General features: G+C 31.6%; 2 protein-coding genes and 1 long non-coding RNA gene across 5 annotated transcripts in view; 2 read left to right on the top strand and 1 right to left on the bottom strand.

The window, feature by feature from the left end:
* The window catches only part of LOC127290866 (STING ER exit protein), a 254912-nt gene that overhangs the window by 54978 nt on the left and 176880 nt on the right, over window positions 1-23054 (top strand). The window lies entirely within an intron of this gene.
* Window positions 192-1415, bottom strand: LOC127290871 (uncharacterized). The gene is made up of 3 exons (XR_007844503.1): window positions 1300-1415; window positions 734-1172; window positions 192-595 (listed from the first exon to the last, which is right to left on the bottom strand). It is a non-coding gene; the product is annotated as an uncharacterized LOC127290871 (long non-coding RNA).
* The window catches only part of LOC127290861 (myotubularin-related protein 3), a 149324-nt gene continuing 145757 nt past the window's right edge, over window positions 19488-23054 (top strand). Inside the window, exons 1-2 of the mRNA XM_051319671.1 lie at window positions 19488-20148; window positions 20857-20913. The gene's annotated coding sequence lies outside the window, so the exon portion shown is untranslated. The remainder of the gene's footprint in view (window positions 20149-20856; window positions 20914-23054) is intronic.

Below are 23054 nucleotides of genomic sequence, written 5' to 3'. Positions count from 1 at the left end.
AACACTTGATAAGAGAACGACTATTCAAATTTTCCTCCAAATTGTTTTTAGGTTATGACCAAATTATAACGTATGATCAGCAGTATTGTAAACATAAAAAAAATAATAGCAATTTTTCATATGAAAATTGACATTGTATTATAAAAATGTAAAATATTATTAAATTATGAGTGCTTTGCAACATTTGTTAACGTTATTTAATGCAAAACATATATATTTACAAAGTATATGAAGCAGAATATTATTATTCAAACAATTATTCATTTTTTAATAACGGGTTTCCCGCACTGTTTAACAGAAACCTTCAAAACAAGAAAAATTCCAAAAACTTGAAATTTTTCTATTTAATCACAATATAATTTAAATAGAATATATGGATTATGTAGAAAAGAGTTCAAACTTTATTGTAATATACCAAAAAGTGTCCAAAAATATATAAAATTGACATATTAATATGTATTTGAAAAAAAGTGTCCCACTGTTTGTCACTCTCTCCTATATACATATATACAGATATATGAATTTTTATTTTAAAAACAAAAAGGAAGAAGATTAAGATTTTAGACGAAGATGTTCTTATGCCATTTTCAATTGTCTAGAAAGAAAAACGCAATGTTAAACAAAGAAGCACTTATGTTATATTCCTTGGTGTAAGAAAGAAAGGTATGCAAAATAAAGTTTTAGACTTTCTATATAGCTTTTTCACGTGATAAAGAGAGAAAGAAATAATTACCTGGGTCCTCAGAGTTATTTATTAATCCTCTTTAAAAGATTGCAGGTCAAGCGAACCCTCATTTGCAAAATAAAGATATATCTTTCTCTCTCCATAACTTGTTCTTTTCTCCGTCACCGAAAACCGAGCAGGGGTGCGGACGGAATGAGTGAATGAATTAATACCAAGATTATTATAAGATAATAATAATAATAATGTAATAGTCAAAAGGTGCTTATATACCTCAAATTTCGATCAGATGAACATTATTTCTGGACCGTGAAAATGCGTGAAAAGTCATTTTCACGGCGGGTATTTTTGAATTGTTTTAAACAAAAAATGTTTTTTTTAAGAAATATAATATTAAATAATTGTTTTAATATGTAAGAACACTTTAAAATAGTGATAAAAAGATGATTTGATTGAAAAATTTAGCAAATTTTGCTTTAAAACGTTTCTGCTACAAGAAAGTGTAAAATGACGATGTTTGTGAAATGGTTTCTACAGTGTACATGTGTACATGTTTCTTTCAGTTATTCGAAACAATTAGTTGAATTTAAATTTATTTGATAAACATTTCAACTTACCGATTTATTTTCAGCACTCATTATTTATTACAAGTTAAAAAGAACCGACATAACATAAACAAAACTCTGAGAGACACTAACAAGGAAAAAGCACTGTAAAAACCATTTCACAAACATCGTCATTTTACACTTTCTTGTAGCAGAAAACGTTTTAAAGCAAAATTTGCTAAATTTTTTAATGAAATCATCACTCTATCACTATTTTAAAGTGTTCTTAAATATTAAAACAATTATTTAATATTATATTTCTTAAAAAAACATTTTTTGTATAAAACAATTCAAAAATACCCGCCGTGAAAATGACTTTTCACGCATTTTCACGGTCCAGAAATAATGTTCATCTGATCGAAATTTGAGGTATATAAGCACCTTAATTCCATAGGTAGTAAATTAATTTTGTATTCTTTGAATCACATTTAGATATAGTTCTTTTCCCTAACGCTAGAGTGAAAGTGGCGCTGTACCAAGTTATCAGTGTACCCAGCATAATCACTGTGGTACGCACGAGTGGGTCGATTCAATCGTGCCTCGTAACGCGAGTGAATGCTTAGTGGTGGCGCATAGAAGCTTCCGTATACATACGTAAGCCTGTACGGTTCACGAGCGTCTCGGACGCAAGTGGCGGTGTTTCGTACCACAAGTGGCACGAAGTCCGTCCAACTTGTGGCAAGTTCGTTAGTTCGTGCCACTTGTTGGACAGACTCCGTGCCACTTGTTTTTTTGTTTTGTTTTGTTTAAATGGCCTCTTGTATAGACAAATAGCCAGTACTAAAAGTCACTTCCAGTAATAAAAGATAATGAATGTCACTAATAATGATTAATTATTTGAGATTTTGGTATACAGTTAATTTTCACGAACACTGTTTTAACGATAGTATTTATGGGTAATCCAAGGCATTAAACCAGTCCAGGATTTTAAGCACAGATAAAGTGCAGTTCACTGCAGTGTATTATTGTCTACGTAGCAAGGCAGTCAGGTTGTGACTGTGCCATTAGCCTCTATATCGTGTGAGGCGATTATTGTCCATTCCAATATACGAATTCAGTAAAGGTTAGATGTATATGCGGCGTTTAATAGTTACATATTGCTGCTTAAGGGAAAAGGATTTGAGGGAAATTCACAGTAATATCTCAATAAATAAACTTAGATTGAAGTTTTGAGAAGACTATAAAATTATTCCACTATCCTTAAATAATTTGCCAATTTCAATTACGGAATTTAAAGTTGGCTTAAAAATTAAACTGTCCAGATTAAAATTCAAAATTTTAGAGGACAAATAAGAGAAAAATGCAGGCCTAGAAGGAGATAGTAGAGGACAATAACTTAATAAATGACGGAGGCTTTTAAACTCCTCGCCACACTGACAATTCAGAGGAAGAGTCTAATTCATTCTAGAGAAATGCTCTCCCGTACATATGTGACCAGATCTCAATCTTGTAATTAAATTAATATATCTTCTTGGCACATCAATGCCGCCAAACCAGGGTCTTACAGATTTGATATTAACTTTTTCAAAATAGGGATTACGGGATATATTAGAACCAAAAAAGGGCCATAATTTATTTGTCCACGATATTAGATCAGATCTCAACAATGAATAAAAGTCTCTCATTGGAGCACCCGCAAAATTACCTATAGGTAAATTGTAGGACTCTTTAGCCAATTTGGCAGCTTTTTCATTGCCTACAATACCCTTATGTGATGGGACCCACATAAATTGGACAAGACGACCCTCGTTAATCAACTCTAGTGTAATTTTAACTATTTTAAGTATAATGGGATGCGGCTTAAGAAGTGAAAACCTATTTCCAATGTCACTCAGTGAAGTTCTCGAGTCAGATACTATAATTATCTTATTTAATTGAGTAGATCTTATGAATTTCAATGCAGACAATATACCGTATAATTCACAGGATTCAGCAGACATGACTCCACTGAGTTTGACTGAGAAATCAAGATTCATAGAGGGAACATGATAGCTTGCTCCAGAAAGACTCCTAGTTGGGTTATGCGAACCATCAGTAAAGATGTGCACATAATCCTTAAAAGAGGAGTTCATAAAAAAATCAAAAGTTTCACATGGATTAACACTAGATTTAACTTCCAAACCGGAGTCCACATCAATCGAAATATCAAATGTAAGCTCACGCCAAGAAAAATCAAAAAAATTAGGTTTTTTTGTTCTACCACATTTATTGAGCATAACCCCAACATCTATATATGCTTCAAGTAAAGAAAACTTTGTTTTTCGTAAGACTCCTTCATCCGGAGAACCCGTTCTTCCAAATAAGACTTCATCCAGTAATTGTAGTTTGGGAAATAGGGGGTTGCGAGACCAAGAGATATTTCTAACTATGTGTCTTCTACAGAGCATGGCTCTTCTGAGATGTAAAGGAGGCTCATCAGATTCAGATAATAAAATTGAAGTGGGAGTAGATCGCATGCATCCAAGTACTGATCTTAAGGCAGAGAATTGTATACGGTCTAAAATAGCTAAATTAGATTTAGCAGCTAAAGAAAATAGTTGACATCCCCACTCCAAATGAGCCCTAACAAAACTACGATAAACATTAAGTAATGTAGTTGGATTAGCACCCCAAGAAACCTTAGATAAGGCCCTGATAACACTAATTGCTCTTGTGGCTTTAGCAGCAATATTTTTAATGTGGGGAAGCCATGATAATCTTCTATCTAGAATCACTCCGAGATATTCCATTGGACCACCAACATTAATTCTACATCCATCCAATTCGATATATAATTGATTCAAATCTTGATTTGTTCTAGAAAATGCAATTAGTTGTGATTTAGGAATTGAAATTGTCAAACCCAAATCGACCAACCATTGAGAGACTAATTTGACCGCTTCCTCTAGTCTTTTTATTCCTAACGTTGGATCTCTTAACCTGATATATAGAATCAAGTCATCAGCAAACATAAGCCATTTAACATCATGTGGAATACAAGAATCAATATTGCCAAGAGCAAGGTTAAACAAAAGAGGCGACAAAACGCCACCCTGAGGAACTCCAACACCCGAGAGCCTAAACTCATCAGTATCAGCGAAAAAGAACAGTCTCCTTGAACTCGTGAGAAAAGACACAAAGTTGATGATTCTAGAAGGAGCACCTAAATCTGTCAGTCGATTATAGACAGATTGAGGAGTGATATTATTAAAAGCTCCTTTAATATCAATTGCCAGGGCAATTGTATGTTCCCTCCTAGCAAAACCAATATGTATATCAGTGGTCAAGGTAGAAACGCAATCCATCGATGAAAGTCCCCTACGAAAACCAAATTGGAATCTAGGGATAGCATTGACGGATTCAACATAGTGTTCCAATCTTCTATGGACCATCTTCTCAAAAAGTTTACAGATGTTAGATGTCAATGAAATTGGTCTAAAACCCACTCCACCAGGTTTGGGAATAAATATAACCCTGGCATTTTTCCAGGTATCTGGAAACACAGATTTTGTGAAAAAGTCATTAAAAAGCCGAAGTAAAAGTCTCCTACTAGAGGTGGGCAATTTTTGAAGAATTTCATTTGAAATAGAATCAAGGCCAGGAGATGAATTTTTCTTACATTGAGAAATAGCAGAATGAAATTCTAAATAAGAGAAAGGTTCATTCAATATATTGGGAACTATTGGATCAGGAATTAAAGGTAGATTAATAACAGGAATATTTTCCTGAACCAACTCTTCCTGAAGTTTTTTAAAAACATCAGAGTTAGGGTCATTACAAATTCCTGTCCGAAATGGTTGAAATGCGCTGGAAAATGCCTTGACCTTTCCCCATATTTCTTTAATTCCCATTGAGGGCTTTATATTGTCACAAAACTTAACAAAAGAAGTTTTTTTCTTCTGTCGAAGAAACCACTTAACTTCATTATCAATAGAATTAAATTTTGATAAGAGATCACAATTCTGACATCCCTGGCGGATTGGGAAAACCGAGATGTAACCGAATTGGGTTACGATTCGGTTACGATTCGGTTACGTTTCGGTTCATTGTGAAATATTATCATTAATCGACGAAATATGTAGTAAATAACTATTTGGAATGGTTAATATACATTTAGAGTGCTTATTTATGCAATAATAATAATAAATTAAGATATAATTAATTAATAATAAGTGTTTTAAGTGTACGGTGCATACAGTTGTTAAATTACCATATATATGTATATTACCATCAGCGGCAGCTGTGATACGCGCGTTAAACCCTAGATGGCGTTAAGGATGACTTTGTGAATGAATTTCTAAAATTAAGCCCTTGAGTGTCAAATGTGTAAGTGAATATATATGTTTTAAAAAAATAGATCAATTTATTAAAACAACTTTTTTGATTTGTACAAATATAAGAAAAAAATTTTTATAACTAACAAAAATTTTTTTAATGAGATAAAGTTTTTTTTGTGTCAAAATTAATCTTTCTCATTTCATTGAGAAAAAAATTTTTTTTATTTAGAAAAAAAATTTTTTTAGGGAAAAAAGTTTTTTTATGTCAAAATTAATGTTTCTCATTTCATTGAGGAAAAAAATTATTTTAAGAATAAAAAATTTTTTTGGAAAAATGTTTTTTTCAAAATTAATCTTTCTCATTTTATTGATGAAAAAAAAATTTATTAAGAAAAAAAATGTTTATTTTTGTTATTTGTTTACTTATTTTTATTATATATATTATTATATATTATATATTATTATATATAATAATAATAATTAAACAAAAAAAAACATTTTTTTTTTTAATAAATTTTTTTTTCATCAATAAAATGAGAAAGATTAATTTTGAAAAAAACTTTTTTCCAAAAAAATTTGTTATTCTTAAAAAAAAATTTTTTCCTTAATAAAATAAGAAACATTAATTTTGACACAAAAAAAACTTTATCTCATTAAAAAAATTTTTGTTAGTTATAAAAATTTTTTTCTTATATTTGTACAAATCAAAAGAGTTGTTTTAATAAATTGATCTATTTTTTTAAAACATATATATTCACTTACACATTTGACACTCAAGGGCTTAATTTTAGAAATTCATTCACAAAGTCATCCTTAACGCCATCTAGGGTTTAACGCGCGTATCACAGCTGCCGCTGATGGTAATATACATATATATGGTAATTTAACAACTGTATGCACCGTACACTTAAAACACTTATTATTAATTAATTATATCTTAATTTATTATTATTATTACATAAATAAGCACTCTAAATGTATATTAACCATTCCTAATAGTTATTTACTACATATTTCGTCGATTAATGATAATATTTCACAATGAACCGAAACGTAACCGAATCGTAACCGAATCGTAACCCAATTCGGTTACAACTCGGTTTTCTCAATCCGCCAGGGATGCTAAAAGATCCCTTCTAGCCGATCTTCTTCTTTCCAGAGCATTATCACATTCAGAGTCCCACCAAAGTGGTTTGACCTTTCTCTTGCCTGGCAAATTTGATGGGGCATAAGCACCACAATCATATAATACATCCTTAACTTGTAAAGCAAATTTATTGTTCACATCCCTAACATCTGCACCATCATCTAGATCATTTAAAAGAGTTGTAGATTTGTTATCAATGCTAACCGAAAATTTAGACCAGTCTACATTCTTGGTATTAAGTTTATTAGTAGTTGACTTAACAAGTTTAGGTGTAATATCGGATTCAGCAATCACAAGAAGATGATCTGAAGTAAAAGAATCTGCAGTAACCTCAACCGATGAAACCTGGACAAGAGAAGATGACACAAATATCAGATCAAGATTACTCCTGACTCCATCTGATCTTATAAAAGTTGGAATACAATCATTTAAAGGAATCAAATCAAAATCTTCAACTGCTTCAGCTAAACAGGAGCCACGACGATCATTATGATTCGCACCCCAAAGCCAAGCATGAGCATTAAAATCTCCGCATAAAATTATTTTTTCATTTAAATTACAGCTCTGGATGAGATCGGACCAAATTGATGATATTACCTGTACTCCAGGTGAAGCGTAAACTGACAAAAATTGCAGTGGACCAAACTCTGTGCTAATCGAGACACCCACAACATCAATTTGCGATAAAACTTTCTTATTTATATGTAATGGTGTAATTAACAATGTATTTTTAATTAGTAATAAGGAGCCACCACCAGCTTGTCGATCATCACGATCTTTCCTATAAGTATAGTAACCAGGAATCTGCCATACCTGAACTCGTGGTGAAAGCCAAGTTTCAGAGATGGCTAAAACATCCAAATCATATAAGCTGAGGATTGATTCAATTTCAGCCTTTTTATTTACTACACTACGAGCATTCCAAGTTCCATACTTAAAAACGCTCATTTTAACAAAAAAAAAAACACCATCAACAACAATAAAAAACAAATAAAAAAACAATTTAAACAAATGAATAAATAACAGAATAGAGAAAGAAAATTATCTCTCTTCTCTTTCCTCTAAACCAAATAACAATAGAGAAGCTCCAATAGAATACCAACGAAAATTAAATTTCAACAAGTTTAATAAGCGTTCTGGGAACAATTAAAGTTATAATTTGAAAGAGAAAGAGAAAGAGAAAGAAAAAAAAAATAAATAAAATAAAATAATAGAGATAAACTTCAACTCATCAGATCTATAGGGTATATCTTATAGAGGTTCATTTCAATCCAATAATGGACTTAAAACACTCATTTTAACAAAAAGTAAAACAATATTTGGAACACAAAAAAAAAAAAAAATAATAATAATAATAATAACAATGATAATAAAAAAAATAAAATAAACCAATAAACAGGTAAATAAATAAGCAAGTAAATAAATAGATGATTGAATAAATATATTTCTTCTCCTTTTCCTGCTTAAATGAATATTAAAAAAATAAAATAAGTAAAAAGAAAAAAGAAAATTAAACAGATCAATAAAACAATATGTAAATAATAAATATTTCATTCTCATTATCCCCTTCAAAGAAAATAATGGAAATATACCATTAGAGATCTCAAAAAAAAAAAAACAAACAAACAAAATAAACAAAATAAAATTTAAACAAGTTTAGTAAACGCTAAAAGAATAATCAACGAACATATATAAAATGCAAGAAAGTTAAAAAGACAGGTTTTTTCGCATCGAATCTATAAGGTCCAACTTAGACTGACTCAAATTGGACAGTTCATCAACAGCAGTCAATTTGCTCGTCAGATTATCATCACCAAGAGACTCAGCGACCTCGAGCAGGGATAAGGGTTTCCTGAAATTCTGATTCCCTTCAACATTAGGTCCGACAAAATGGCGTACCGGTGTTGAAGATGCAGGATTATTATTAGATTCAGTGTGATCTCCCTCAACAAGTGTAGCAATATCATTATTAAAGGAGTCAATAAGGGAGTCGTCATCCCTTGGAAGGACCTCACTAAATAAATCAGGATTTTCCGAAGAGATCATCAATCTCGCCTCATCTCTAGAACAACCAAGGGTAGTTCTAAGTTTAAGAATACCAAATTCGAACTCGAAAATCGGGCAATCACCTGATGAAGCAATATGAGGACCTTTACAATTCTTACAACAAGGTCTTGCATTCTTTCTAGGACAAAATTTTGTAAGGTGTCTCCCTGCGCAAAATTCGCATGAAGGGAATGTAGATCGACACTGATTGAGGGTATGGCAAAATCTTTGGCATTTAAAACATCTTCTTGGTCTCGGTATGACCGGAATTAATTGTAAATCATAACCACTCATAGAAATACAGCTTGGGACAGCCCTAGTACAAAAAGTAACTTCCACCCGGTCAGTCGGAGTTTGACCATTAAAGATTCTCTTAATAGAAATTATGTTGCTTAATGTGGGACTATCAAAGAAGGAGACTATTTCTGGAATAGTTCTACTTATAGGAAATAGAGTAGTAAAGCCTTTTTTTCCCAAAAAAGAATCTGGTATAAAACATCTAAAACCTGCCAGAGAAAGTTCTCTCTTATCAATAAGGTTGTTAGCACTCAACCAGTTATCGCATGTAATTTTCAATTGGTTAATTCCGCTTCTTGTAATTGACTTTCCTCCGTTTATAAAGGGGTTCAATAAATTGAGAACACAAACTGGATCCAACTTTCCCACATTACGACCTGAGACGGTACTCTCCATAAGAACGACAAATGGGGGGGAGCTGAATGAACTATATCTCTTAGAAATATCACCAAATTTATCATTAAACCAGAAAGAGTCTTGATTTAATTGATTAGAAAGAATCCTATCATCATTTCGACCATCTTGTCCAATATTGGAGGAAGTCAAAGGTCTTACATTAGAGCCAGAGGGAGCAGAAAGACCAGTAGACAATCCCCTCAATACAGTACCAGAAGAAGCTGAAGGGCCATTATCGATTTTTAATTCTGAAGAAATTGGAGTTTTTTTGCCAACAGGCCTATTGCAATCATTTGAGATAGAAGAGTTAGTGGAATTAGAGTCTCGCGAATGACTGGTCTCACGAGGTCTCTTTTTACCAATGTCTCCAGAAGCAGAAAAAGGAGGAAGGGTATCAAAATGTTTTAGAAAAAAACTTTCATAATTGGATGTAAAATTATCTGGCTTGGCGGCATTAGCGGCATCTGCTAACATCAACAAAGATGATGATGACTGAGGTATTTGTGTAGTGACTACACTTGGAGATTCTACATTAAAATTAATAAGTGACGTGGGAGAGTCACTCAAATCCACATTCATGGACTCCTCCTCCTGCACCCCCTTCAAGTCCGCCATTTCTCTTAAAAAAAAAAAAAAAAAAAATAAGTAAATAAATAAATAAGTAAATAAATAAAAGGTTAAATCAACAAAATATTTGAATTGAAATTTAATTTATAATTTGTGTGAAAAATTAAATAATAAAATTAATAAAAGAGAAAAGAAAAAAAAATTAATATTGACAAAAATTATAAGAAAAATTAAATTAAAATTAAGAATAATCCAAAAAAATTTTAATTTAAAATTTAAAGTTTGAAATTTAATTGAGAAAGATGAATGCTTAACTCAAAACTAGAATCTTTACAATATATTTAATAAAATTTGAAAGAAAGGAAAAAAGGTTAAACTTGAGAAGCAGACCAAATCGTGCGAAATCTGGAAGGAAAAGCAAGCAGCCAAACAGCAGTCCTCATGACAGAAATGAAGAAGTCCATGTATCAATCCAATGTTATTTATGGCCAATAATCCTCATAATGCAGCAAGATATAAAATGGTGTAATCCAGATACAGAAGAGAAAAGTATCAGTAAAATCCTAAATAGACAGCATACAGTGTTCCTTAATTGACTCCAAAAAATTTTGAGGTTGACTATAAGGCCCTTTAAGGTTATGTAACCACGTGCACATAAGTCTTGCAAAATAGCAAATATTCCCTGAACGCTTAAAAATTTATTATTAAAAGCGATTTATATTTAATCTGTTAAATACAGATGGATTCAAAATTGATCACTGTTCTATGACGCTTCAAAGAAATGAGGTAAGTTAAAGCAAAAGCACTTCAAAAAAACACTCCAAAAACAAAAATTATCTTAAAAGCATCTAGAGGGACATTCTCTCAAAAATAACATAAAAAAATGCAAAAACAAAAAAACAAAAAGTTTAAACAAAATAAAAAAAACAGACAAAATGTCCGATCTGAACAGCACAACGTCCAGAATATGAAGTAGGATAAGGAGAGGTAACGCCTGTAGCCAATCGCTAGAAAACTTGACACCATATAGGGGGGACCACAGTAGTACGACTTTCTATTTTCCTACTGTTGACAGCGCTTGCGGTGGGAAATATTTGAATTATATTTTATCACGTGACCTACCGCGAAAAGAGAAACATAACCTGAATGTTTCACATGGTGTTTTTGTTGTTAAAATTCAGTCGTTTGTTTTACACATGAAGTATTACATTTCGTCCACACTTTCTAAAAGACTTATCAGTTCATCAACACTTGAAATTTTTATAAATTTCGATAACAAACTAACTCTATCACCAATAACAATTTTGACACTTAAATTGACTTGACTTAATATTATTAATTTCTTTGTTACATTTAAATTTTCTACTTTTAGAAAACCAAAGTAACGTTCAGAACCTTTTACAAAGCACCACTTGTCTGAAGGCATTTTTATCTCCTGTAAGCAGCTTTTGTACTCTTCAAATGTACATATTCCTTTAATTTGGTCCATTGCTGTTTTTTTCTTTACAGTTAATGTATTTGCATAATACCTTCATATTCATTAACTTAACCTAACGTTGTAAACAGCTGACTTGCAGCCATGTTGCAGACGATAAATTTTAATTCTTCGCTTTCCCCAAAGGAGCGCTCGCGACATTAGGAAAAAAGAAAGCCTACTACTGTGGTCCGTCTATCTGAGGGCCAATGAATATACGCCGTTACCTCTCCTTATCCTACTTCATGGTCCAGAATCGGAATCGAATTCAGTCCTGCCACTTGTGGAAAGTGGATTTTTTGAAGGGTCATTCACAACTATGACAATTCCGTTGGATCCTGTTGCCGTCTATTTCGTCAGTGCTTTTCATTTCAAGTATAATTTCATCCGAGCAAGTCCGTTTAATGTTTTTGAATAAAAATGAATTTGTTATTTTTTAATTGAAAATTCATATAAAAGATTTCATTTCAGTGTAAACAAATGATATTGACATCTTTATTAATCTTAAATATTCATAAAAATATATTTTTGATTTAAAAAAATAAAATCCTCTTCATGTATTTTAAATTAAAAAATGACAACATAACCAAAAAATTTTATTTTTATTCTAAACTAAGAAAAATTAAAAAAATTAAGAAAAAACTTCCGCTTAATTCTTAGTGTAATCCTTAGTTTATATTAATATGTATAATAATATACATACATATATTAATATGTATACGTTTGGAATGAGTATTTATGTGTGAACTATAAAAAGTTTGTTCGATGACATTTACTAATATGCTAATATTACTAATATCTTATAAAATTCATTTTTTTCTTCTTCACATGAAATTGAAATGAAAAGCACTGACGAAATAGATAGCAACAGGATCCAACGGAATTGTCATATTTGTGAATGACCCTTCAAAAAATCCACTTTCCACAAGTGGCACGAAGTCTGTCCAACAAGTAGCACGAACTAACGAACTTGCCACAAGTTGGACGGACTTCGTACCACTTGTTTGTGGTACGAAACACCGCCACTTGCGTGCGAGACGCTCGTGAGCCGTACAGGCTTCCGTATATACATGTGAATATGACCACAGCTCATAGCCATATCGATGCCCTCTATGCATAGTGGCATTCGGCAAACAGTGTGAGTATGCCTTCAAGTTCAAGTTGGTTCTACAATAAGCGCGTCGGACGTGGACGCGAACGTATACTTAACATCGGTGACGTCAGAAGAGGAGTGCATTGAGTAGATGGCGCTGTAGGGAGACGGGGCTCGCAACGACTCTGCGACTTCGCATACATGTGGAATTGCTGTAATATGAAAGAGGGGTACGGAGATATACATCTATACCTCTTTCTCTTGTTAGGTACAAGTTCATGTCCGACGCGCTTATTGTAGAGTCCTCTCCCAGCGGTTCCACATGTTTGCGAAATCGCAGAGTCGTTGCGATCGTCGTAATCCTACTGCGCCATCTACGCACTCCCCTTCGTGACGTCAGAAGGTTAAATCATTAGGTAGATGGCGCAGTGAGAGTACGACGATCGCAATGACGGCACGATTTCGAGACGCATGAAAATCCCCTAAACTTCATATAACAGAAATGCCATTTGACAGAAATTTATATAACAGAAATTTTATTGGACAGAATATTTACATGGCAGACAATTCATATAACAGACTTTTCATTGGACAGACGTTTGATAGGATACAATTTTTATCGAACAGAAATTTTATCTGACAGAATTTCCATTCAACAGAACATAAGTATAGCAGAACTCTCATTGGATAGAATATTTACACGGCGGACGATTCATATAACAGACTTTTCATTGGACAGACGTTTGATTGGACAAAATTTTTATCGAACATAATTGTTACTTAACAGAAATTTTATCTGACAGAATTTCCATTCAACAGAACATAAGTATAGCAGAACTCTAATTGGTCTTAATTTAACTTTTGCACCATACATTCTCATCCCTGCTATATTTTTAACTTGTCGGTAAAGTAGACGTAGAGGTCAGTAGTTGCTATTTCTTTCTCGCGCCAAAGTTTGAATATTAAATAATGAAACTAATATTTTATTTATTTCCCTACCGAAAGAGTGGTACTGGAATGGTACTGAATTGGACTTGGCTTGAGTTCCACTTCAGTACCACTACCTGATAACCCATAAGAAGACATTTTTAAAGTACTTTAACAATAGTTTTAAAGGTATATAAGATCAACAAACCGTCTCTCACGATATACGTGTAAAACAGCAAAAAAAACATAATAGTTTGTAGAAAATTTCTGTTAAGTTTGAAAATTATATTGCAATCCCTCCTTGAACAATAGACCCCTAGGTCCTTTGTTGAAGGATTAAAATTTTAACCCGAGTTTTATTGCTTAAAAAATTTGTAATTTTAATAACTCAACTTTAAAAAATATATATTCAGATTCGTTAATATTTCCAGATTATGAATATCTAAAATTTATCATAAAATAATTACATTTATAAAGGTTATAATTTATCTCGTATACCTTAAGTTTGATAAAAAAATGGACACCATTTTTGAATTTAGCTGACAAAGGACATATCATATGTATAATAATGTATGAAAATAATATAAATCCATGAAAAACAAATATAATATTGAAATAAATATAAAGTTTTAGTTTAAACATATTGAAAAAGCTAGTTGCTTTTCACTTTTATGAGGGTATTAACGGTAACTCGACCCTTTTCGCAGGTAAATTTCCCAGTTCCATTTCAGTACCAAAATGCACCAAATTAGTACTGAGTTGGTACTGAGATCTCAGTTCCAATTTCCCAGTACCAATCCAGTACCACCCTTCCGGTAGGGTTATAATTATTAAAACGATGAGACGGCGGCAAAATCAACAGCAACAACAACAAATAATTAAACCAATTAAACAAACAACTATTTCGTGAGCACGAGATCACGCACAATTTTTTTTTCATTTTCAACTCGGCGACAGTTGGCAACACCATGCGTGCGCAACCAACTCCAACCGACTTGGACTTGGAGTTGCCAAACGGAGCTATTGTAGAAGCTCCTTAATGGAGCGAATTAAGGCGCTTGTACACCTCACAATTTCTAAGTATACTCGGAATTTGTCAACAGTTATACTAATTTTGATTGGCCTTGCTCATGGAGAATTTCCAAAAGATAGGAAAATTTCAAAATTCTCTATGAGGAAAGCCAATCAAAGTTAGTGAAACTTCTGACAAATTCCGAGGATACTCAGAATTTGTGAGGTGTACAAGCGCTTTTAAAACTGATTCCCTCCATTGACTTCAATGCATTGTATGTCTTCCGACAAGACACCATTTTGAAAAGTGAGGTCACTTTAAGGCCAGGTCCAAGTGAGGCAGCGCCGTCTACATTGATACTAAAATTTTGGAAAATCTTCAACTACCTTTTCTTGAAAACAAGATGGTAAAATGCTTTTTCCTTTATGGATAATTGATTATTGGCAAGATATATACCAGTTAAAACTTTTTTTGAGTTAAAATAATGAAAAAAATTTCCATGTCGATAAATTAAATATGAGTACTTTTTTCACAAAAACTGTAACAGTACTTTCTCAGAAATTACAATCAAAAATGCAATTTCCATTTGGAAAATTAATAAACGCTAAAAAATACACGACCCCTGGCGGATTGGGAAAACCGAGTTGTAACCGAATTGGGTTACGATTCGGTTACGTTTTCGGTTCATTGTGAAATATTATCGTTAATCGTCGAAATATTTAGTAAATAACTATTAGGAATGGTTAATATACATTTAAAGTGCTTATTTATGCAATAATAATAATAAATTAAAATATAATTAATTAATAATAAGTGTTTTAAGTGTACAGTGCATACAGTTATTGAATTACCATATATATGTATATTACCATCAGCGGCAGCTGTGATACGCGCGTTAAACTCTAGATGGCGTTAAGGATGACTTTGTGTGGGGGTTGGCCAATGGATGTCTCTGCCATTGGTCAATACCCATATGTGCTCTCTCACAAGTGTAGATGTTGCTTGGCGTGTAGCATATATACACGATCCAACTCTCACTTCCCCATGGTTGTATAAGGCAGGTTTCCCACTACGCTGCCTTACTGATGAGTCCAGTAGTGGGGACCGGGACGAAACGAATTGGGATCTGAAATCATAGGGAATTATGGGGAAACTGACCTCGTTGCGTCAGCCATCTTGATTTTTTATCTCTTTCTTCTACATATATTTTAAAAAGGATGAAACGAAAAATGGCTGACACAACGAGGTCGTCACCAGATGGCATATATGTGTAGCATATATACACGATCCAACTCTCACTTTCCCATGGTCGTATAAGGCAGGTTTCCCACTACGCAGCCTTACTGATGAGTCCAGTAGTGGGGACCGGGACGAAACGACTAGTGGCTTCCAAGCCACACTTATGGGTAACAACACAGTTGTTTCCATATCAGATCCCAATAGTGGCTTCCAAGCTACGCTTATGGGTAACAACACAGTTGTTCCCATATTTGTGAATAAATTTCTAAAATTAAGCCCTTGAGTGTCAAATGTGTAAGTGAATATATAAGGCTGCAGTCCCATGGCAGCGTTTTGCGTTGCGTTTTGTCACTAGACCATGAGTGTAAAAGAGATGCAGATATATGTTTGCTATATTTACACTCAGGGTCTAGTGACAAAACGCAACGCAAAACGCTGCCATGGGACTGCAGCCTAAGTTTTAAAAAAATAGATCAATTTATTAAAACAACTTTTTTGATTTGTACAAATACAAAAATAAAATTTTTATAACGAACAAAAATATTTTTAATGAGAAAAAGATTTTTTTGTGTCAAAATTAATCTTTTTCATTTTATTGAGAAAAAAAAATTTTTTATTCAAAAATTCAAAAAAAATTTATTCAAAAAAAGAAAAATGAGAAAGATTAATTTTGACACAAAAAAAACTTTTTCTCATTAAAAAAATTTTTGTTCGGTATAAAAAAATTTTTTTTTATATTTGTACAAATCAAAAAAGTTGTTTTAATAAATTGATCTATTTTTTTAAAACTTATATATTCACCTACACATTTAACACTCAAGGGCTTAATTTTAGAAATTTAGTCAAAAAGTCATCCTTAACGCCATCTAGGGTTTAACGCGCGTATCACAGCTGCCGCTGATGGTAATACATATATATGGTAATTCAACAACTGTATGCATTGTACACTTAAAACACTTATTATTAATTAATTATATCTCAATTTATTATTAATATTGCATAAATAAGCTCTCTAAATGTATATTAACCATTCCTAATAGTTATTTACTACATATTTCGTCGATTAATGATAATATTTCACAATGAACCGAAACGTAACCGAATCGTAACCCACTTCGGTTACAACTCGGTTTTCCGAATCCGCCAGGGACCTAAGATTTTCCAATCACGAAAATAACAAAATAAAATTGTATTAAATATTTAACATATTGATACTGCTTTACTGATTGTGACAGCCCTTGAGGAGCGTTCAAAAATTACGTAACATTTTTTGAGGGTGGGGGGGGTCAAGCACTTTGTTACGGACAGCAGAAAAAATGGCGCTAATGTATGCAATAACGTGTTACATGGGGAGGGGGGGTCAAAATTAATAAAAAAAAACGTTACGTAATTTGTGGACGCTCCCTTTGGTAGATTATGTATTTCAGGTGGTTAGCAACAGCGCCAATCTCTTCCTTTCGGCACAATCGCGAAACGTCTGGTGACGTATATACCTGCCAAACGGCTGTCATAATGAGCCCACACAGCACATAAAATTTCCTGAATTTGTCCTGAATATTTCATTGAAAGATTCGAAATATTTCAATGAAACGTCCATGAAATTTTGATGCAGCAATGAAATGTCCGCCTATAAGAAATATTGCAGTTCCGATTGTACGAAAAATTTTAGCGAAATGTTAAGGAAATGTGAGGATGAAAAATTACTGACATATTATTTTTTAATATTTGCAAAATAAAAAAATGAAATATGTTACAAATTTTTAAGTGAAATATTTTGAAAATATTCTTCATTAAAATTCTAGAAATATCGAAATGACATATTTCTAAATTGTTAAAAATACATATTTAGGCAATATCATCCGGATATATTTGTGAAAAATAAAAAAAATGAATTTCAGAAATAAATTGCGGTAGTGATTGTGAAAATATGTAACAAAATTAGTTGACCGATAGTAAACCTTTGTAAATGAAAAAATTTTTCGATAATAATGCCTTAAATTATAACTTACAAGTGAATCTTAAATTTAACATATCTCAAAATGTCTTAAATCGACGTATGCCGTCTTTCCGGCGATCGGTTCATATGTACTTTTTGTCATTTGCAATTTTAGACAAATTAAATTTTAAACATTTGAATACTCTGAAAAATAGAAATGTTATCAAATGACAATTCTGCGAAAAAAATTTTTTGTTTAATTATAATTATGCAGTAAATTAAGAATTCAATTAAAAAGTTACGAATATTAAAAGTCCAGTCAAGTAAAATTTGTAACAAATTGACTTTTATAGTATATCCTTGCGTACCTGAGCGGATCTTATTTATTTTAAGTATTCTATTTTTATACTTACTGTTCATGTTCATGTTTCGCTTGTTGCATCTTACGTGTAATAATTTCTTTATAATAAATAAATTGTCACTATTTCACTAAATACACAAATTTTGTTACATATTTTCACAATCACTACCGCTATTTATTTCTGAAATTCATTTTTTTTATTTTTCACAAATATATCCGGATGATATTGCCTAAATATGTATTTTTAACAATTTAGAAATATTTTATTTCGATATTTCTAGAATTTTAATGAATAATCTTTTCAAAATATTTCACTTAAAAATTTGTAACATATTTCATTTTTTTATTTTGCAAATATTAAAAAATAATATGTCAGTAATTTTTCATCTTCACATTTCCTCAACATTTCGATGAAATTTTTCGTACAATCGGAACTGCAATATTTCTTATAGGCGGACATTTCATTGTTGTATCAAAATTTCATGGACCTTTCATTGAAATATTTCGAATCTTTCAATGAAATATTCAGGACAAATTCAGGAAATTTTATGTGCTGTGTGGGGAGTAAAATATGTTATGTTAAAAAAATTTTTTTTTGTTATTTTCGTGATTGGTAAATCTTAGGTCGTGTATTTTTTAGCGTTTATTAATTTTCCAAATGGAAATTGCATTTTTGATTGTAATTTCTGAGAAAGTACTGTTACAGTTTTAGTGAAAAAAAGTGCTCATATTTAATTTATTGACATGAATTTTTTTTTATTATTTTAACTCAAAAAAAGTTTTAGCTGGTGTATATCTTGCCAATAATCAATTATCCATGAAGAAAAAAGCATTTTAACTTCTTATTTTCAAGAAAAGGCTGTTGAAAATTTTACAAAATTTTAGTTTCAATGTAGATGGCGCTGCCTCACTTGGACCTGGCCTTAAGGCCTGAGCAGAATAGAAACGTAACCGCAAACGCAACCGGAATAATGAGTTAGAGAAGGACAAACAATATGTCTATCCTTCTCTAACTCATTCTTCATGCCTTTACGTCACAAGTTGAACTGCTTATGGCAGACCTCATTCCAGATATATATATATATTAGTTTCTATTTTTAATTACCTATTTAATGCAATAATAAAAAACGATTTTATTTTTTTAATAAATTTTATTATTGCATTAAATAGGAAATTAAAAATAGAAACCAAAATCCTCTAATACACTTAGGTTCCAAAATTTCATTTCAGCGAGATATTAAAAAAATTCGACTTCATCCCGTACATTTCTTGTTTGTTTGTGCATCGCTTAATCGCCATGTTGGATTTCCCCCCACCCAACTCGAACAACCTAATAGTTCAGTGATGTATGATATTATTGTGCTCAGGCCTAATAAACATAAAATTCCTAAATGTAAATCTGTACACAAGAAAACTGTCTTCTGGTTGGCACAAATGGTCGTTAGACTACTTTGTTATTTCAGAGGATTTTATTCTGACAATTTTGATATGTATTTCCATATTACATTTATTAATTTATTTATGAACCTTTATTAGTATAATACAGAATAGTTATCGATTGTAGGCAAAGGTTTAAATGGATCAATATATTTCAACTTTGTTTATTTAACAAAGTTAGATGGCAGTAGTGAGTTACCTTTAGCAAGTTAGTAGAGAATTTTCTTTGCACCATTCCGCACGTCGTTATGAAAGGTTAATTGACGTTAAAAAGTTTTTTTAATACCTTGCACACCCAGTGATCAACGGGAAAGTTGAAATAATTGTGTGTCAAATTCACAGTTACTGAGTGCGGGAGAAGTATCGCAAAATCAAAACTCCTGGTCATTTGTTTACGACGAGAGACGTACGTGACATATGTCGTGTGCTGCATTGCAGGCCATATTTTGATGAATGGCCACGATGAAAAATGTCGTGCGTATGGTAAGAATGTGAGAATTATTTTTGCATCACTCGAGACTGCGAGAATCAACACTTTGTCTGGAAGTCGATATTAAGTCTTGTTCTGTGCCAGAATGTCGACAATTTTTCGATAAGCAGTGTGACCCCCCGGAGTCGATGGATTTCGCATGAGACGCCCAGTCATCTTGCATTTGAAACTTTGCACTCCAAAGTAAGTTGTTAATGTAAACGATGAACCCTTTTTTCTTGCTCGTAATTGTTGTCGATGCGGGAGTACTGATACTGTTCCTTTGCGCCAGTGCTTATTCGAGCGTTTCGCAATCTCTGGGAACTTGTGTTGGTATATGAGTTTTGTTTTTAGATTTCGTGTTTTTGTCGGTACTCGATGGAAAAATGAGTTTGCCCCTTCCAGATTACATTGTAGAGTCACGAGTACCAAGATTTCGCGAGACTAAACGTCGATTGTAATTGCAAATTAAAATCCAGTTTTCTTTTCTTTTTCGAGAGCACCCAATGTTTGTTTTATGTCTCTGTTGCTGTAACTTTCATTTTTATTCGGTTGCCGTTTTGATACGTAACTTGGTCAAAAATCCATTATATTTAACGTGTTTTTTACATTTCTTCACAAATTTTGCACAATCCTTGGCTATGTATTCTACACATAAAAAGACGTCAAAGTCAAATTAAGACGTATCTGCTTCATTTTGCAAAACGATTACATCTTTCTAGTTCTTTAATCAAGTTATAGATGATTGTCTTCATTGCAAAAAAGAGTTGTCATCTCAGTTCTTTTACTCAATGCATAAACTGGTTGCATATTTTCAAGTTATTAGAACTCTAAGAGATGATGATAATAGAAATAAAATCCGCCAAAGATCTCAAGCATTATAATCTTAATGACAGTGACAATATTTTTCAGGTGATAAAGAGTGTCCAATTTTTCCGTCGTCTTAACCAAATATAGATCATCTTAAAGGTGAGTTTGTTTTGTGTTTGTTTCTAAAAGAGACGTAAGTGTTTTTAAATTTTGGTGTGCAGTGTGACTTTTAATAGAGGCCTATGTCAATATTAAGAGTATTGAAAGCGTGCGTATGTATTTCAAGTAGGGGAAGGTGAGGGAACTGGAGCCCCTTAAGGAAAATAATTAAAAAACAAACTTATTGTTATAATAAAATATTTCTTTGGTCATTTTTTATTTCCTTTGTTATTTATCTTTAATTATAATTAATTAGAAATTAAGAACAAAAAAGTAAGTTTGCAAAAAAAATGTTTTCTATAAAAATGCATTTCCTCCTATTACCCAACCTGTGGGGTATTGAGAACTCTCACTTGAAATTCCAATGAAATGATATAATTTATATTTTCTTTAGATATTTTTCTTATTTTGTCAATAGTTCTCGACAGATGAACATTTTACAAAATATTTATGACATAAAAAAGACCTACAGCTTCTTTAGTATTAAAATATCCAATAATAACACATTTTAGACAATAAAATACAAATATTGATTCTTAGCAAGTAAATATGCAACAATATCAAATTTTATAAATGAATCTTATTCATAAGATAAAATAAGAAAAGCCATATCGAGGTATAACGAAACTTTGCTGGCTGACACAATTCTCCCATTACCCCAAAGAATTTTCACAGGCTACAATTTGAAAAAAAGAGGAAAAACATAAACAAATTTAATTATTATCTCTATTTTTATTCATGTATCTAAATCTGCACATATTTTTATTTAATAAAATCACGAAACATAATTAAATAATTAATTTTTAACTATTTAATTTGATCTCGATCCAGAAATATTTTCCATTTAAGAAGAAAATCTCGAAAACTTGAATTTTACTTGTAGTTTCTACAAATCTGTCAGAAATGTAACCGTTTGTCTTCGTATGACATACAGAAAGATTGTTCAAGTTTTCCGATTTATTTCCACGAAATTCAAAGTTTCTGTGTACTTGTAATTTAAAAGCTCCCATTACCCCACCTTCCCCTATACCTATCTACTCAACTTTCGGAGTAAAGGTTTTACATTTTCAATTTTGATTGTTTCTTAAAAAATTTCAATTATCATTAAAGGACATAAATTTGCAAAATTTGCCCCTCACATATTTAACTTATATTGGCACCATATAAGTATAAAATTCTGAAAGTATCAACTCCAAATTAAAATTTTTTCGAGTTATGGAGGGGGTAAGAAGAATCAAAAAGCTCATTTTTCTCAAAAACTACGTGGACGGTTGACCGAATTTTGACTTTTAAAACATTAAATTAGGCTACAAGAACGTGTTTTTGAAATTGACATCATTTAAATTAATACATCATACGTACCCTAAAAAATACAAATGATTTATTAAAAAAAAATTCCGTGTTTAAATATGTTTTATATATAAGTAAGACGATTTAGAAAAAAACTCAATTTTGAAATGTAAAAAATTCCTTCGGTTTTTTTTAAGCTAAACCTCTAAGTTTTGTTTTAAAAATATAATATCCCCCTTAACATATACTTCTGCAATACTTTAAAAACAACTTTTGGCAAAAAATGATTTTGTCTAACCCCTTTCACCGTGCGTATGTCATTTACACTGCCGTAGACGTATTAAAAAAAATTTTTGAATATATTTCTTATAGATTTTTTAATGCTTTTTTTATAATGGTTAATTTAGTATTTCAATATTTTTGACTTTGTATTAATTATACTATCAGAAAGAAGTTGAATGACCCAAGAATCCATTTAGTAAAATAAGATTTTTTAGTTGATTTAACTAAATTTTGAAGTGATACGTTAGGTAGAAAGAAATTATTTTTATTAATTTCATTAAAAAGTGTTAAATTAATTACACACAGAGTTAAAATAAATACAAAAGTAGTTACTTTAAGAGGGAAGCTTTATGTAAATGACCTGTTTTGAAAAAGTAAATAGATAGAACTAATATAGTCTTTATTAAAATGAATTAAATCATATTATATAAATAAAGTTTAAATGTATTAAAATAAATTTTTTATTGAGCAAAGAAAAAGAGAATGGTGGCACTACAGCTGTTCAAATTTAGTTCGCCCTTATGTTTTAATTAATAAAAAATTTTTTGTACAATTGATATAAGTGAAAT

Source organism: Leptopilina boulardi, unplaced genomic scaffold (assembly GCF_019393585.1).
Source record: "Leptopilina boulardi isolate dan_hultmark-lab unplaced genomic scaffold, ZJU_Lbou_2.1 LbouV2_90, whole genome shotgun sequence".
Classification (NCBI taxonomy): Eukaryota; Metazoa; Arthropoda; class Insecta; order Hymenoptera; family Figitidae; genus Leptopilina; species Leptopilina boulardi.
Note: the sequence above shows the minus strand (reverse complement) of the source record. Positions and strands in the feature narration are given on the sequence as shown.